Raw genomic sequence first — 17,025 nt, 5'->3', positions numbered from 1 at the left:
ATTATCCCAGGGTAGCTAATTATAAAGGATGTAAATTGACAGAAATAAAACCACATGGTCAATAATAGTATTTTTTAAAAGCTGGAAATTTTAGCCCATTATCTTTCCAGCTGAAAAGCTTTAATTGAAAATGGCTAATCTTCCAGTGGGTTCAGGGAGGGTTTACAAGCTAATTGCTCTCTTTTCTTTAGGATTAACACTGTGTTCTGTGAATAGGGGTGGAAGGCAGCAGATGTACAGCCTTTACTCTCTTTAATCCAAATGCCCCCACTGCCACAGATGCTCCCAACGCTGTGCGGTGGCATAATGGAATCGCTTTCTCGCACATAAAGTGGTTGTTCTGAAATGAAATTACAGCCATCTATTAGGAAGGGAACAATAAATTTCCTCCACCACACATCCCCATCACGAAAGACACAGCATTAGCCTATAAAAATCCCTGATGGAAGTAAATCTTGCAGGAGAGAGAGAAGCTAACAGATGAAATTACCATTCTCCTTTTCGTAGCTGGTGTCATTTGGATGTGGGCAGAAAAGTCATTATCCCACAGAAGTCAGAGCATGATCCCACAAACTTCAGGGTGGCTGGGACCTGGCTGCTAAGCTCTAGGCTGGGGGAAGTTTTAAAGGAGATAGCGGGGAGAACAAGTACCTTCCATTTCAGCAGAGAGAAATTGCTTTTGTTTTGTTAACCACAATGGCAACTACAACCTATCGCTCGCACAGGCTGCAAGCAAAGTTACTTGGTAATCTTAACTACCTGGGGCAGGTGGGATTTGCATTCCATGAGAAAAAGGGTTTGGCTTGACTGCATGATCTCTCTGGGAGAGATGAACTTAAGGAGAGAGAGGAGGATCCCCAATAGCAAAGGCAGAAGCAAAGGCAGAGCGACCCCTACTTCTCAGAAGGGGGTGGGGAGGTGGGCAGGGAAAGACAAAAAGGGCATTCAAAGATGTCTGAAAATGAATAAAATCAAGATCATGGCCATTCAGCTCTTGCTTCTACACGGCAAGAAGGACTGAGTCCTCCTTCACATGAAATCTGCACCCATGCTGCTCAAAAAATCAGGCACCTGGCAGTTCCTTGCAAGATCCCGACTACCAGTCCAAAAGGGGTAACACACCCATTAATAGAGCATTTTTATCGGGCCAGGGAAGGCCACACCACTGGGAGTGACAGGGTGCCAACCCACTCTACCCAGACCATAGGTCAGAAAAGCAGCAGAGCACCTGGGGCCAGAAGGGACAGGAGAAGGCTGAAGTATTTGGCGTTCGAATCGGAAGGAAAGTAAAGCTAATGTTTTATATTATGAAAGCTCAGCAGTGCTGTTCAGAACAAGAGCAGCACCTTTCAGGAGGGCGCTAGGGAAGGGACCCATCCCCACCTACGTGAGCTGCCTAACGAACAGGAGAGCATCACCTGAGCTTCCTCTAGGATGGCCAAGGAGAAAAGCATCTTTACCTAGAGAAGAGTTCATCTCAAATCCCTTGGATTAAGTTCCTAACTTTAGCAATCTGTAAACTGGAGAGAAGATTCATCTCTTTTGACAAAACAGCAAATACAGCTTATTAACGGCTTCCCTTATTCCTCCTCCCCCAAATGAATCGCTATCAAAGGGAAAATGCTGAAACCCAGCAAGAAAGCAGTGCAAACACCGCCCATACAAGAGCATCTCTCAGTCAAACCCGTGGCAGCAGGAGACGCAAGAGTCCAGGGAACAGGTACCAGACACAGAAGCATCAAAAGCTCAACTAGTTTTCAAAAAGTGAATGTGCGTATAGCTCAGCTGAATGTTTGCCTTTTCAAACCCCTACCTGGAATAGTCACTAAGCTACTATCCTAAATCAAGCCTTTCACTAGCTGGAGAAATGGAATATTTAGTGCTCAAATGAAGATGAATCGTTGCCAGTCAAAGCATCACATTGCATTCAGCAGCAATCTCTATCATGCAGAGTATTTCCTCAACTAAGGCAGAAAACCTTCAGAGCAAGCAGATGACAGACACGCATATCACAGCCATATGACAGTATTAAAATCTAGATGGATGCTGAGATATTAATGGCACGGGTTAGGAGGGGATATTTTCAAAACTCTATTAACCCAGTGACCCAGTTTACGAGAAAGACACCTTCTCATTTGTACCTTTTGATTACACGAGAAGTGTAATACCCTGCTACCTCAGCAGTCATTTGCATGCTGAAACACTGTAGTTACATGTGTAATAAGGCATTAAAAGTTAGAGATTTATTCATTTTTGTCATAAAGTTTAGAGAAGAGCTGTTCCCTCAGTACCTTACTTCCCTGGGCTTTCCTGGACATCGTTTCTGTTACGCAAAGGCACAGGAACCGCAGAAGTTCACTCTCCAGAGCCACCACCTCCTCCTACTCCAAGAGCGTATTTCTGTGCAAGCGCCACTGGGATCAATATTGAAAGGCTCACGGTTGCAAACCTCATTACACCATGAAGATGAACACACAGAATCCAGGCCAGAATCAACACTAGATGAATTATTGCCAAGAAAACCAAGTTTTGAAGCTGTACACTTGGCAAAAAGATGGTTTGACTGCTCCCTTTTTTTCAAAGCAAAATAAAAAGAAGCACAGAGAGAAAATTATTTTCTGAAAGCTATAAGAGCAGCTATTAAAACTGGTTTTGGTTTTTTTTTTTGCTATCTCCCACCTTCATATAGCTGACATCCCTGACACACAGTAATAAGCCAACCCACTGCAGAACAGGAACTACGATTACAGTTTAAAAGAGCTCCCTAGAAAAAGTTTTTCGTAACAGAAATATTCTCTCCAATTAATTACAGAATGGTAATTTAAGAATATTTCTTCTCTAATGTACATTGTGTTACAAACCCCTTTCACTCAACTATTAATTCGTTGCTACAAAGCAGCATAGGGCTTCATAGGATGTGGAGATTTGAGTGAAAATTATGGGGTTGCTTTCTGTGTAGCTGAGAATTGATGCACGTATGTTGGGTGGGGAAGAGAAAAGAAAAGAAGTCTTGATCAAAATGATCAGACAGAGCACTAAAGCTTACAACTGCTCCGAACCAACAAGCAACGCCTGAGGGGCAGATCACAAAAAGAGCATTAAAGTTTCCTTGCAAGATTTCGGGTGCAACTCTGCAGTAACCGCATGCTCCTAGAGATCATCGTGTGCTGGGCAGATGGTGGCCCAGGTGTAACTGGCTAACAATTACTGACATTTCCTGTGATTTTTTGAGGTAATTAAGAACCGGATTCCTTTAGAAACAGTTTTTGTCTCAAGCACACAGGGGTGGTTTTTTAGGCAGCAGTTGCACCATCGCAAAGGATGTTTGTGATCTGAATTACGCTATTAAATATACAAAGCGTCACGTAGCCTCAGTTATCCCCAGGATGACTCACTCCTGGTGTAAAGTGATTTAGCCAGAGGAAAAAAGTGCTGGAGGAGAAGGAGGGTGCAAATGCTCTTCACAAGTCACTCCTGTGGCTGCCACATCTGTCCTCCACCAAAGCCACTCTCTCCTCTCCCATCTTCTCTGGTGAAAGCCTTCATCCAGCCTCCTCTGGAAGCACTGCCATGAAGGAACTCCACAGACAAACAGAAAAATACTTCCCTTACTCAGGAGGCATCCACCAATGTAAGCGTTTACTTAGACCCCATGGGGCAAAGGCCCGGGAAGGTGGGTGCCCGCAGCCACAGCTGCTCCCTGCTGTGAGGAGAAGGGAGGTAGGCACATCCACGCCAGCAGCATCCGCATCTGCTTATCCCGCCTGGGGCCAGATGGCTCAGCCTCCTGGCCGGGATTTGCCTCCCTGCAGAGGGCAACCCAAGTGCACCAGCCTCCCTCGCTCTAAGAAGGTGGTATTTGGCAGGATTTGACAGTTGAGCGTAATTCCAGATGAAACAGGCCAGACTGAAAGATTTCTGCATAATTAGGAGTTTAATACTGTATTTAAGAGCCTCCTAAATACCCACAGTTAACAGAGGGCAGCGTGCTCGGCGGAAGCCCATCTCTCATCACAGGGGACTAAAGCTGGCACTAAATGAATGCAGATCTTCATTTTCTTTAATACCTCAGTAGCCCAAAAGCAGCAGCAGACAAAAGTCTTTCCCAGAACAGGCCAAGTCCACAGCAAATCTCCTCAACCACATGCCCTGGCTTGGAGGCATCCGACGTTCCCAGAGCACCAAAGCAGCTGTGCAGGTACCCAGGCTTCAGGGAAGTTTCCATAGCAACAGGATGCAAAGAGAATTTAGGTGTTTACATGGCACAGCTGATTTACGCCAGCACGGTGATGTTTAAGTCATTGAGGCTGAGGAAAAAGCCTGAAAAAATGAGATGCAATTCCCTAACGGAGGAGTTTCGCTGCTCTTCACTTCATCCCCACAACAGTTTTTAAGTCTCAGATTTTGGGTTGATAGGTCATTTACCTGTTAGTTCTGCCATGGAGTAGGATGGAGTCCTCCTTTATACTCCAGCTACTAAGAGCCCATATAATCCCAAATTTCCAAGCTTTTAGAAAGATCTAATTCAGACAGTACCTGCAAGATACACTCTTCTCCAAGCAGCCAGTAAAGATACGCTGGGTACAGGAAAGTATCACTTTTTATCAAAGTAGAGAAGAACTGGACAGTTTTACATGCACATTTTCTAAATACACATCCAGGTTTTCTGCAAGGCTGCCGGGCAGCAGCAGGCAGTACCATCATCAGCTCTTCCTCCACAGGGCACCAAGGTGCCAGGGGAGCTGCCGGGGTGGCAGACCTCTCCACTGAGACCAGCACCATCCCAAGTAGCAGCTGTAAGCCAAGATGTCGCAGATTTAAGGCTGGTGGCAACTTTCCCAAGTGTTTTCTTGCCAGCCAGCAGACACTTCCCTGTGATAAGCTCAGCCTCGCATCACTGCAAGGAGGACACAATTTCCTTCCCTAGCGGAATCCCCAGGATAGAAGTGCCTGCTCTGCCTCCTCAATAGGCCAATCTCAATGCTTAGATTAAAGGCGAAACCTTCCCGTCACCCCCCATCCTATGCTGCAGCAGCAGCTCCTCCGCACGCTGCCGCTCCCTCTGCCCCCGGCCCGGCAGCCTCTGCTGTTTCGGGAGGGATGAGCGTGTGCAAGCGTGCTCTGCAAACAACACACCTGCACTACAAAGGGTGTACACCGTCTGGGGTACAATCTGGGGCTCTGCTTTTGTTGCCATTTGCAGCCCTGCATGCTCCCGCCCCACCACATTGCCTACAGCACCGCCCAGCCCCGGGCGCGGGGGTGACAGAGCAGATTTATGGGCTAAGAAATGAGATGTACACCTATACCACAGGATGGAGGAAATGGCAGCCACAGAGCTCACCCTGCCATCAGGACAGCTATGACTCTTCCAGGCCCTCCTCTCTGCTAAGCCAGCTTTGGCTTTTGCAGATTAGGAGTTTCACATTTTGCAGTTTTGAAGTAGCAAAAGTTTCAAAGCAAGTGAGAGGCGACCGTTCAGGGGCTTTCTGTCACCTGCCTTCCAAGTGAAAAGCTCCTAAGGGACAGTGCCACAAAGCCTTCCTCCCCCTGCAAATGCCACCTCGCACCCCCTCCCTGGAAACACTGGCTGGAAGGCAGTTGAAACTTTAAAAAAAAAAAAAAAAAATAAAATAACACCAAACAAAAAATCAAATGGTGAAAAGGACGGGCAAGAAAGGGGAAGCATGGGGATTGAGGAGACAGCAGATTAACAGCCTGGCATTTATGGCAGTTTAATAATAGAGCTGTCACAATAGGAGAGATTTACTAATTGCAGAGTCATTTGCTATGGATTCCCATCAAGCTGCCATTTAAATCTCTGTGCAGTTTTTAAGATGGCTTTTGAAACAAGGGAAGGGGGGAGAAGAGACAACACCCACGGTACTTACGCAGCTAAATTTAGGAAAGCATTGTGTTTTCTTACAGATGAACAAGTCGATGAGGACAGCAAGGAAAGAGCCAACATAACCGCGAGCCCAAAGGAGCCAGGGGGCAGGTACATATTGTGTCTGAGCCCCACCATGCAGCGAGAGGGTCTTATGCCTGGGGATAAGGCTCTGACCTCAAACTAAGCCCTGGAGAGTTTTACATAGCTTTAACCAGTGACCTACTAATACCTCCAACATCTCCCCAGGCACCAAGCTATAGCTCCAATGTGTCTTTTTGCAGAATTAGTCAGCACCAGTTTTAGGGGCAAAAAGTCATGTTAAACCACAAATATGAGAGTCACGATCTCTGGGGGCTGTCAGCAGGGAGGACCAGTTAGTCCTTCTTCTAAGACTTTAAAGTGAGCCGTAAGCTCCTAATTCGTATGTTCTCATCACTCAAAGCCTGCATTATGCAGCACCTCAACCCGAGGCATGCATGGCTCTTTTTGCTGGGGGAGCCTGCTGACAGCATGCTGCAGCAATGGGGTGCCCCGCACATCCCCTCTGCACTGCAGCTCCTGTCCATCGGGACCCTGAGGCCACCAGCGCCAGCCCAGGAGTGATTCACAGAGCTGCGAGTGCTCGGGTCCTCCTGGACTCATGGCACCAGGATTGTAGGTGAATTGAAGAGGCTGAGAAATTTTTCCAACTAAATCCTCCAGGGAGAGCTGTTATCTAGTGGAAATACCTCATTCCTGTTAAACATGATGTTCCTCAGCCTTCACCAGAGAGCTTTCCAGCACAGCCCAGAGGGAATTAAAACCAACCTAGGTGCAAGAAAGAGACCAGTGAACGAGGGAACCACAGGGTGAAGACATCCCTCAATCAGGCAATTGAGTCTGGAGCTTTATATCCTAGAAGCGCACCCTCACCCTTTTGGGAAAGAAAAGGGGCTCTCAGCACTAGCAGGAGCAGTTCTGCATCCTGCAGTCCTTCACCCGTCCAGCATCGCTCTCTGGGACTCATTTCCCCCCAGAATAAAAGGGGGACAACTATCCTTTGCACTCTAGTTCTTGCATCTAACGGAGGCACCACGAACCACCACTGAGGCGTCACGAGAGCTGCAGACCGCCCACGTGGCAGCATGCCCGTCTCCACTTGGTGCCACAGGAGAGGCGGGGGGGGATGCTTTTTGGAAGCCCAGGGCAGCAACACCATCCTATCCCAGCCAGCAGCCCAAGGGGAGGCCGTGCCTTCTGCGTTATACGAGCTCTCATAGCTCAGCTGAGAAGCCAGCAAAAAGGCCATTTTAATCCTCTTTTTCTTCAGGGAAGAGGACGTCTCTTGGAAGTTCGGTCAGGGCTTTGCCTTTGCAGATCATCAACAATTAGCAGCCTACATGAGTGCATGGCTGGGGCTTTCGAGGCATTTCACTTCTGCTGTCATTTAACAACCACCAGTGACTCAGAGACTGCTTTCCTCCCACACGCTGTGGCCCAGCACTCCGGATCTTTTTCATCCCTTTGAATCCACTGGTACAGAAGATAAAAATCTATTAAACAAGACTGCTTTAGCATTGCATCTGCAGCTAATCTGACTCACCAAGAGCACAATTTGATCAGGTATTACATTTAGAGCTGTTCCCAAGACTGCTGTTCAAGTGCATTTGCAAAAAGGATGCTGTATTAAGGCAACATAGGGCTTTTCCCATGTCATCTTTGAGGATAGGACAAGACAGCGCCAGCTCCCATCTAGGCCCAGTATCTTACTCTTGCTACAGCTGTTTCTAAGTGGTTTTGGTTTACCAGAAACACATTTAGACATAGATGAGATGTGTTACACAGCATTTTCTTCTAGGAGGCACAATCAATCCCCATTTTACACTTAGTAGAGATAAGATGGCTGAAGTATAATTGATTTTATTTTATGGGATGCTCTACCATGAGCATCCTTAAACAGAATTCAGCTATAATGAACATACAGTACAAGTCTTCACTGAGGCAAATGTTGTTGCCTAGGGACAAGTTCAGATCTAAGCAACTTCAGATGCATTACTCTACATCTGAGGCTCTTCAGTCATGTTAAGCAAAGCCAAGTGTGCCAACACATGTTCCCTATACTTTCCCATCAAGACAAGGGCAATATTAGCTCCCTTGCTGATTGAATACCTCCCATTGTGCCTACTTCAGTTGGGAAGACACAGAAGGAAAAGGATGCCTCAGTCACCTCATCTGTGGTACCTCGGGAAATCTCTCTTCAGACCTTACAGTGAAAGTTAGATCGACAGGAGAAGTCAATGTTGCTTTTGCACAGCATCCTGAAGAGCTACCCCAGTTCCCAGGGTTTGGCATCCCTCCAGCTTGGAGTCCACGGCTGGCAGCCCCACCACTGGTCCCTCCTGCATCCCCATATGCACCCACCAGCTCTGGAGGAGAGTGTTTGCCTGTTTAGACAAGCATACGCTGCCACCCTTAGCCCCGGAGGCTGCCGCTGGGAGCCGGCTCTGCTCCAGGAGCTAGCGAGACACGTTCGTGTGCCTGCGCTAGCACAGCCGACCCCAGGCACCGCTTCTGCATGGGACCAGACACCACCTCTTTATGGATTACAGAACCAAGGAGTTAATCACCCAGCCAGAGAGCAAACACCAGTGAAATAGCCAGTGAAAAAAACAGTGAAATAAGCTTTTTTTTCCTGTGAGAATGCTGGGCTCAGGTAGGGCCATAAGACAATTAAAACAGCGTTTGAATTAAATAAGTGAGGGAGGGTGGGAGGTGTAAATTAGGGAAGTCCCATTTCAAAGCAACTCCTAGGACAGATGAGGTAAAGATTTGTGGAAAAATACAAAGGCTAAGAAGAAAGATATAGAAAATGACTGAGTGCACACACACTACAAAACCTGGGAGGTTCCTGCAGTTTGCTTTTTGGATTATCTTTGTCCCAGATTCCTTCCCCCATCCCCTTTTCCGAGATAAGACTGTGCTTCAGTCTTACTTTGCTTGTGCATGGAGCAGGGAAAGGAAGGGAGGGAAGAGAGGAGTCTGCTGGACCCTATGCAGCTCTGACAACACTCCGCTGAGTTTAACTATCACATCCTAATACACAAGCTGTGTCTGATCAGAAACTGAGTAATTAGAGCAGCCCGGAAGGTTAACGGTACGCACCACCTACCGTCACCTCATTAGAGGAGGATCTGTAACGTGGACAGCAGTATTGCACCTGATTAGTACAGACTCACACTAGAGGTGCACAATAGATTGACAGACGGCAGAGCTAACGACGAGCCCTAATGAAGCCGGATAGAAGCACTGCTCTTCAATCCCATTCACAGCAGAGGGACGGCCATGGGAGATGCCAGCATCCTTTGGATGGTGGCATAGCTCTGTCTTCAGTTTTACAGCTCCAATTTTTCTTTCCAGGAAATTAATTTGGAGGAGCAGGCCAAAAATGCCACCCTATTCCCCCGCCCCAGGAGAATTCCCACAGATGTCCATTCAAGATAACTTCACTGCTGGACTTGATGGCATCAATGAAACCCAGAAAGCCCTAGTGAAAGTTACACATGGTCTTACCTAAAAATCACGCAGGTCACACTTACACTGATTTCCACATTTCAGACTGTTCAGTAGAGTTATGCGACGGATTTCTATTTTGAAACAACACACATTAAAGATTTCCTCCTGGTAACTCCTTATCCAGAACATCAAGCACAACACCCTCCCACAACCCAGCAGACACCTCTTTGGTGAGTACACTATGGCATACTCTCTTCAGCGAGTTCAGTCACATTTCAGAAGGATAACGCTACTTCCAAACAGTTTCACTACATTCAAGATTCTCCAGTTAGGAAGAAAAAAAGAAGGCGGGGGGGGACAGGGGGAAGTGAAGGAAAGCCTCCAACCCCAACTAAGACTGACTGGTTGTCACTGGTCGTGACAGTTCCCCAGTAAACTAGTCCGCTTCCTAAACCCGTGACTGAGAAGCCTGTGTTTCTTTAGCATGGAGACTGAAACAGCCAACATGAAAAGCAATTGATAACAAGCAAATGATCTTTGGATTGTAACTTGCAGCTGGGAGGAGAGCTGAAGCACAGAAATCCAGCCCTGCCAGTTGTTTCTCTGCCATGTAGTTGCAAAAATACTCCAAGTTTAAAGAAGAAGGAAAAAAAAACCTCTGACGAAGAGAAGCTCCCAAGTTAGAGAGGGGCATGGGCAGCGTGACTCAGTTATGAAGCCCCAAGGACAAGATGTTTCTGATGTGCATCAGCCGTCTTGACTCTAACTGGATCACAGTGTGGGAGACAGGGACCATCTTCCACCCTGCGCAGCCCCAGGACCGCTGGCTGGCCATACCTCTTCCCGTGACAGGTTTCCATGAGCAAAGTGAAAACCAGCAGAAGTGAGCAGCACTACTTCATTTGTCCTGGGGACAGTCTACAGGTTCCCTCATTTTGAGGCTGACACCAGCAGACAGCTTGTATGATATCTCTTACCTTCACAGCTCCCTCCTGGGAAGCACTCAGAGCCTGGCAGCCTGGGATGCCACTCACAGGACAGACGTCCGTATGCACAGGCTGAGAGAGTCGGCAGCGCAGGCAGGGGGAGATGACCTGTGGGTTTCCATCAGCCAAACAGCACCGTCCACGCTCAGAGATGTGATGTAGCCTCAAGCTATTTCAAATTTTCAATTACAAATTATTTCATCTCTCTGAACAACTGGCTTCAGCATCTAGGCTGCTTGCAGCCCAGATTCCCAACACCGGCTTTGTCTCCAGTCTATGATCCGAACAGCCACGACCTCAATGTTTCATGCGCAGGCACTGATGTGCATTGGCAGATCTGCCCTTGATCTGCTGAAGTCAGAGAAAAAGTCTTCCCCATCCCAGGATACTCTGCAGAGCGCCAGAGCACCTCAGAGGCAGACAAGCAGCTCATTCCTCAGCAAGGAGGACTTCCAAAAAGTCAGTCTTCCAGGCAGGTTCCCAGAGGCAATGGCTGAACGAATCCAGGTAACTGTTTTCCCCTGGAAATGTAAGAGATGATGCAAGACTGCGTCCTCCCATCATCCAAATCTAAAATTTGCTTAAAAGCCTCAAACTCCGCATTTCTGCGTTACCTTAAAGTGCCAAGAGCAATCACCAACAGGTGACCAGGAGGCAGTCTCCCACCATAAACGTTCCAGCTCCTTCCAGGCAATGTTACAAAAGATACTCTCAAAGTGTGCCTGTACTAGTAGCCCGCTGAGTGCTAATGAACACATCTTTCCAGCAGACAGTGACACCTCTGCTATTTTAAATGCAAACAGGACCTGTGATCTGCATTTATGCCATTTGTGTAGTTTAGAGCAGACACTGCTTGGGAAGCAGACCCTCATGTATCATTACCAGCACCACTCAAGCCACTGCTCAGCTGCTAATTAACAATCAATTTATGTCTTCAATTCTAACATCAATATTAATATGAAGCTTTTATTAATGCCATAGCGAGACACCCACAAGCATAGCACGGGTACAACTGACCTTTCAAAGCAACTAGAGAAGGGTCACAAGAGATATTCTTGTCTTATTTTATATATTCCCCCCAGGTAACATTGGCGCTGAGGGGCACAGTCAGAGGGATGGAGGCACATTTGTGCCGACAGCCCAGCAACAGCCGCAGCCCCAGCTGCCACCAGCGCCAGGGGCAAGGCCAGCTCCCACTGCCCGGTGGTGGGTCCATGAGCTGGAGGAGCTCAGGAGCCATGAGCCAACTCTGCCCTCTTGTGATTACAGAGAAGCTTCAAACCTCTCCCCCCTCCCTGTGCATCAGAAGGGAAGAGGGCTTTTCTCCAAAAAGGCACCCACTTCCAACAGACATGATAAGGACCGTTTATTTATTGAGCTCTCTCTGAGTCAGAAGCTGCTGGATGACGGTAGGATTTAGCAGATTCCTCAACAGAGCAGAAGGCACTTGGGGCAATTCTTGCTCCTCTTTGGGAACAGCTCAGACCTCAGGTTTGTTCCATTTCTTGCGAGAGCGATTTAGCCCTCTGTTTGGCACGGCCCAGCACCTTGCCTTTGCCTTAGGCTGCAGCACTGCAGACAGAGGGCTGCCTGCAGCAAGGACGCTGGACATGCAGGCAAGCATTCGGGCTCTTCATCTCTAAAAAAGGCTAGAGAAACCTCTCCCCGCTACCACGTCCTCATCCTTCCCTTCTCACCCACCCTCTAAAGCCAAGCTGACTCCACAAGCTATTGCAGCACATTCCATCCCAAGGCAGGGGCTGGCTGGAAAACAAACGCAGGAAAAACTCTCGTTTCATCACCTGCAAAATCCCATTTTCCCTTCCTAAAGGGAGCATTGTTTGTTCCAGAGGCTGCTAGGCCAGCTCCTTTATACACAGCGACCTGCCTAAGGCTGCAAGGCAAATCCCTGCTGCACGCCTGGCCCTGCCTGCAATGCATGGTGCTCCACGAGGGAGCAGCATCTGCTTTCAGTTGAGAGCATTGGGCTCAAGCTCCTTTTAAAATGGCTAACGCAGGGCTGGGGGAGGAGAACAGAGACAGAAAAGGATGCAGTTTAATGTTTTTATTCTCACATACACATATACAGGGTCACGACATCACCCTGCAAGAAAGAAGGTGCTGCCATGATGCACAGCTCATTATTTCTTGCTTTGGTGTCCACATAAGCTGACCTACCAGAGCAAATAGCTGCTGGAGAGTAAAAACCAAAACAAACCAAAAACCCCAAGAAACCCAGGCGTCAGGGAGAATCAGACTTCAGAGCCGATTCCAGACGAGTCGCACCACGCTCTTTGAGGAGTCACAGGTCAGATATTGAAGCTTGGTCACTGTGATAATTTGTTGATATTCCAAATGAGCCCAGTTGAAGCACTGGACACCCCTTTTCTTCTTCTTTCCCAGCCTTTTGACAGGAACTGAGATCGTGTTCTGACATTTGCCTTTGCTGCTCCCCTCACGTGAACTCAGCAAGCTGCAAAATTCATGTGCTAACTTGAATTAAGTCTCACAAAGAGTAAAGAAAGAAAAAAATTAATATACATCAGCCCCTGAAGTCAGGCCTTTTTGAAGGCACAGAGCAGCCAACTAGAAGGAGATAAGGAGGGGGTTCAGACAGTTCACACAAGAGCTTCCTCCTCCATGGTATTGACTATGTTAGGATTAAGATTATACAGCATTACTTCCAGCTGAGCCTCGCACCCAGGACTGCTTGACCAAATCCCTACTAGATCACTGCCCAGTCATTTTCTGATGATGGCCATACAAAACACATATAGTGAAAAGAAAGAAAAAAATTAATATACACCAGCCCCTGAAGTCAGGCCTTTTTGAAGGCACAGAGCAGCCAACTAGAAGGAGATAAGGAGGGGGGTTCAGACAGTTCACACAAGAGCTTCCTCCTCCATGGTATTGACTATGTTAGGATTAAGATTATACAGCATTACTTCCAGCTGAGCCTCGCACCCAGGACTGCTTGACCAAATCCCTACTAGATCACTGCCCAGTCATTTTCTGATGATGGCCATACAAAAGGCCCTCACGCAGTGGCAGCAGCAAAGCTTTATAGCTGGTGGGCACCTCAGCAGACAGCATCGCAGTGGGTTTGTGCGTATGGACGTGTGCACGTGCGTAGTGCAATGGGGGGTAAGAGAATAATGCAGCGCAAAGCAAGAGCAGCACGGGCTATTTGTTGTTAAGATAATACTATCAAGAATATTTAGTTGTTATATGTTGGAAAACGAAAAATGACCACCACCTTGTAAAGGACCTCGTAACTCTGGCTGAGCATGGAAAGGGGAATACAAAGAAAGATGGTGCCTGTCTGTGAGCTTGGGAATAGCCCCCGAAATCCCCACCGTAGGTCACTCCACCAGCAAAGAAATGTGGGATAAAATAGTAATATATTTAAGTGCTAGTAAAACATGTATATACACACATAAATACCTCCCTAATGCTCTCCACACAAACTTGTTACATACATCTCCGTCACGTTATGTTGCCACTGCATGTCACTGTTTAGACAAAATGACAAAGGAAGACTTGAGCAAGGGTTTAAAAGTTCTGCCGGCGATGAGGATGATGGGGACTGCCCTCATCATCAATGTTGTGAGGGCAAAGAAAGGAAATGGCAGTATCACAAGGAAAAAAAAAAATTAAAAAAATCAGCACTTGCCCCTCACAACATGGCTACAGAAACTGTCTGAAAAACCCAACCACAAGGGACATCACCTGCTGCAGGGGTTACACTTCAGGGCACACAGTGATTTCTAGCCGGGATTCTTCCCATGGCTAATTTCCAGAAAACCTGCTCTCACAGCTGCACAGTCCCATGCTGTTCAGGCCTGGCCCAGAGTCCTGCTAGAGCTCACCATGGAGAAGGGTACTTTCTGGGAAGAGTAATTTGGTCATCGGCCAAACACCTTTTCTCAGCTCAGCTGTTCTGATAGATAAGGTATAGATTATTTTTTTTTCTGGGGTATTCACTAATCTTTTGTAAACTCTTCCTCCCCTCCCTTATTTCCCCCCACCCAGATACACTGCAGGGAGATGGAGCGAGAACTCGGACTGAGTGCTGATTACTTGCTGGCTGCCCTAGCCCCTAAAGACACTCACACACACCCCGTACAGAGCAGCTCCACGAATTAGCATTGAATCTCACATCTGCCAAACTCAATGAGTGCTGATTGATGCAGCCTTTTAATTAATAGATTTTGTCAGGAAAAAGAAGGAAAATTATAACACTGCCCAAATAGTTGATGTAGACTGGAGTCAGCTTCCCCGCTCCCCCCACTCCCATATTTAGCCTCTTACAAAGCCTTTCCTCTACATTTTCTGATTCCAACTACTGGAGTTTAAAAAATCCAGTAAACCCAACTGTGCCATCTCACTCCATCAAAACACCTCTCCCACAGCAATCAATTAAAAGGCTGGCTGACACTTACAGGCGAGCCTTTCAGATCAAAGCACACCAAGTCTGCTTAGACATGCCGGCTTTCCGAAAGGCTTGTCTGTGTATCTCCGGATTAGCTCCGAGTCCGACACAGGTCAACAGCAGATGAAAGGCAGGCATTTAGCAGACACACCGAACTGCCATGAGTCTTCACTGCCCAGCTTCTGACCCAGCCCTGTACTTGCAGCTGCCTTGCTCCAAGCCTCTTTATTCGCAGACCCAAATTTGGATGTCGATAGGTCAAGGGCAACGGTGTTGACTCTGGTTGGGCCTCCCCCCTGTTAAATATCCTACCTCCTTTTTCTTACGGCACAGAAGGTCACCTCATTGCACAAGGAGCTCCAGGTCACTTAGAGAGGCTATGGTTTTTTAATTATTATTTTTATTATTATTATTATTACCAAAAGAGCAGTTAAGTTCCCTAGGATGCACGTTGGTCACCCTCTAGTCACTGAACTCACCCAACAGCATCAGCTCCCAATATCAAGCACAGAGTGGAGAAGTGGCTCTTGGCAGCCTTCCTGGGGGACAGGAACAAACACCATGGCAGTGCAATAGCTCAGCCCCAGCCTGAGCCAGCAATAACCCAATCCCACTAAGACATTCTGAGCACAGCATCTGACGGTCTTTTTAATTGTTTCCCTACCAGTAACAGCTTAATAGGAAAATCCAATAATAGTTAAGAGCTCTCCCCTACCTACATCCTGTAACTCTGTTCTCAAAGCAGAAATAGGGGACACAAAAATCCATCAAGGAATCCCTTTATGACTTGAAAAGGACACGGCCCGTGGAGACTTTCAAAGTAAATTCTGGTCCTGCAGACCCCCACACTCGGGGGATATCAGTGAGAGCTATACGCTGTTTGCTATATGTAGTTCCTCCACGGAGGATGCATTTCCCTCATACCTTGCATCCATGTTACAGAGCCCACGGTTTCCCAAGGGCTTTGGTAGCCTCCAGAACACGTTCCTCTTGGATATTGCTCTCCTCGACGGCACCAGCACTGCTACTTTAACCCCTGCAAAGATCAGGTCTACAGACCAAAGATTTCTGACCTCCCCATGGAATTGAATTACTGAGTGACAGAGGTACAAGAAGGTCAACGCTCATTTATGCTCCTGTGGCCCCACCATGATGAGTAAATTGCAGGCAGAGAGGACACAGGTGCTGCTGGCAGCACAGGGGAAGCTTGCTGCAGGAGCACGCAATGGTGTACTAGTGGTCTCAAGAGCATCATTTAGGAGGTGTTTGGGAAATCTAAGGTCCATAGGAAAGCAGTAAGTAGCAATTGGCTGGACGACATGCACTTACACGGTTCTGGAACAGAACAGCAAGGGAGAACAAGGTAGTAATTGTCAGAAGATACAGGGATTAAAAAAGGAAAGAAGGAAAAAAAAAAGACCCCACACATCCCACTTTGGCCAGAAGCCTTAGGATGCACATAGGCTCTTAATTCCCACAGATTTCAAGAGAGGTAAAAAATTTGCTACCTTCAGAGGATCCAGATTTGGATGCACTGCGGTGGGTTTACTAAAGGTCATTTCTATTGTACCACCTCTGTAAATTGGGATTCCTTGCTTTCTTGGAGATGTCTAGCATTCCAAATAATCAACATGCAAAAAGCTTAGAAAACTACAAATAAACCTTCAGCTTGGGTTCAGCAACGCAATACGTGTTAGAATAGCGATCCAAGCCTCCGACCTCTCTGTAAATCCAGACTTGCCCAATACTTTCAAGGAGGCATCTCCCCATCCCTGTCCCTGCCTCCCACCCCAGAGGATGGGGGCGACTTCAGTCCCTGCAGCAGCAGTCCTTGGTCCCTACTTTGCTGTACTGAAGCTAATTCCTCTTCCTCTGTCAGGAAGAGAATGTGAACATGGAAAGCCTGTGTAATTTAAGTAAGTAGTAAAACATACAGATGAAAAGATTATTCAGTACATTAAAACATAATTACGGCCAGTTAGGAAGTTAAAGCACAAGGATAATAATTCTAGATCTCCAGAAGAGAGAGCAGCTTTCAGCACAGCACATGGATGCTGCCCGTAAGGGGTGACAGCAGAGAGACCTTTATAGAAAGGATAGAGGAACATTCAAAAGTATTTGGCAGAGAGCAGCTCCTTTCAGTTATTTTATAAAACACGCATAGTTCACATCACCTATATGCGTGACTCTAAAGGTTGTTTTTTTCAGCCTTAAGAACAGCAGGA

The 17,025-nt window shown here is 47.2% G+C and overlaps 1 protein-coding gene across 1 annotated transcript in view; it reads right to left on the bottom strand.

The window, feature by feature from the left end:
• Window positions 1-17,025, bottom strand: part of GRIP2 (glutamate receptor interacting protein 2) — a 119,255-nt gene that overhangs the window by 101,293 nt on the left and 937 nt on the right. The window lies entirely within an intron of this gene.

Source organism: Egretta garzetta, unplaced genomic scaffold, assembly GCF_000687185.1.
Source record: "Egretta garzetta isolate BGI_Z169 unplaced genomic scaffold, ASM68718v1 scaffold215, whole genome shotgun sequence".
NCBI classification, from domain to species: Eukaryota; Metazoa; Chordata; class Aves; order Pelecaniformes; family Ardeidae; genus Egretta; species Egretta garzetta.
Note: the sequence above shows the minus strand (reverse complement) of the source record. Positions and strands in the feature narration are given on the sequence as shown.